This window comes from Fundulus heteroclitus, chromosome 23, assembly GCF_011125445.2.
Source record: "Fundulus heteroclitus isolate FHET01 chromosome 23, MU-UCD_Fhet_4.1, whole genome shotgun sequence".
Taxonomy (NCBI): Eukaryota; Metazoa; Chordata; class Actinopteri; order Cyprinodontiformes; family Fundulidae; genus Fundulus; species Fundulus heteroclitus.
Window position 1 is genome coordinate 37,777,771 of NC_046383.1, and position 1,664 is coordinate 37,779,434.

At 43.5% G+C, this 1,664-nt stretch overlaps 1 long non-coding RNA gene across 2 annotated transcripts; it reads right to left on the reverse strand.

Moving 5' to 3' along the window:
• Positions 1-284: 284 nt before the first annotated feature.
• LOC118557434 lies at positions 285-976 on the reverse strand. Of its 2 annotated transcripts, XR_004927867.1 has the most exons (3): positions 810-976; positions 470-733; positions 285-394 (listed from the first exon to the last, which is right to left on the reverse strand). It is a non-coding gene; the product is annotated as an uncharacterized LOC118557434 (long non-coding RNA). The 2 variants fall into 2 exon arrangements; XR_004927866.1 differs by having other exon boundaries at positions 285-733.
• Between the last annotated feature and the right edge of the window lie 688 nt (positions 977-1,664).

Here is a 1,664-nt window from a genome sequence, read left to right on the forward strand (position 1 = left end):
GATAGCGCCATTCCACAATGACAGCAGGGATGACAGTTACAGGTGAAAAGCTGAAGGATTTTTTTTTCTGAGTAGGACCAGGGGGAAAAGATTGAAATGTTAATAATGTTTTCAGGACACATGCCTGGGTGCAGCCATGGAAACTTAAAGGCAAAGGCTTCTTGTATAGCACATTTTATACAAAAAATAGCACATTTTAGTAACATATAATATATATATATATATTGTCATGTTTGCCTTGAGATGTCGGGCCCACATGCAGAAACACACTCGGTAACGACAGGTAAGTTTAAAAGGTTTATTGTTTACACAGGCGAGAATGCTAGGCGGCGAAGCTAATCTGCGGGCTGGAAGATACTCGGGCAGGAACTCGGGCGGCGGGGACCAGGTCGATCTAGAGGTAAGGGGAGAACGTTAATTCTGGGAAGGGAAAGCCCCAAGGAAAGTATTCAGGGGAACGTAAGCTTACCACGAGGTGCAAGTAACCCGACCGGGGAGGACGGCAGTGTGGACTCAGCTGAATGTTGGTCGTAGGTGTCCGGGCGGCTGAGAGCGGGGCGAGAGGTCCGAGCAGCACCGGAGGATTCAGGACAGCGGATGGAACCTGGGAGTCGTCGGGAGTGCGTCTCGTCCGAGAAGCAAGGCTCCACTCAAGATGAACGGGGAAATCCCAAGAGGCAACACGAGAAGGACTGAGGAGCTCGAAGGTGGACGAAGGAGCACGAGGAGGTACCTGGGAGACACAAAGGGTAGCGGTTTAGCGAGGGAGCAAAGTCTAAAAGGCGTGAGGTCGAGGCTGGTAGGCATACCACAACGGTAACACTCAGGCATCCACCCGCTGTCCGAGTGCAGATCTTATAGTGCAGCTCCGGTGCTGCTGACGAGCTGCAGGTGCGCCTACTCCGCCCACCAGCCAACCGCGAACACCTGTGGACGAAGCAAAGATGGCAACAGGCTGCCTGGCCCTGCCAGCTGAGTCCTGACATATATATATATATATATATATATATATATATATATATATATATATATATATATATATATATATATACACAGGACTGTCTCAGAAAATTAGAATATATATATATATATATATATATATATATATATATATATATATATATATATATATATATATATATATATACACAGGACTGTCTCAGAAAATTAGAATATTGTGATAAAGTTCTTTATTTTCTGTAATGCAATTAAAAAACAAGAAATGTCATACATTCTGGATTCATTTCAAATCAACTGAAATATCGCAAGCCTTTTATTGTTTTAATATCGCTGATTATGGCGTACAGCTGAAGAAAACTCAAAAATCCTATCTCAAAATATTTGAATATTTTCTCAGACCAAGTAAAAAAAAATTATAACAGCAAAACAAAATCAAACATTTGAAAATGTCCATTAATGCACTCAGTACTTGGTTGGGAATCCTTTTGCACAGATTACTGCATCAATGCGGCGTGGCATGGAGGCAATCAGCCTGTGGCATTGCTGAGGTGTTATGGATGCCCAGGATGCTTCAATAGCGGCCTTTAGCTCATTTGCATTGTTGGCTCTGGTGTCTTTCAGCTTCTTCTTCACAATACCCCACAAATTCTCTATGGGGTTCAGGTCAGGGGAATTGGCAGGCCAATCAAGGACAGTAATGCCAT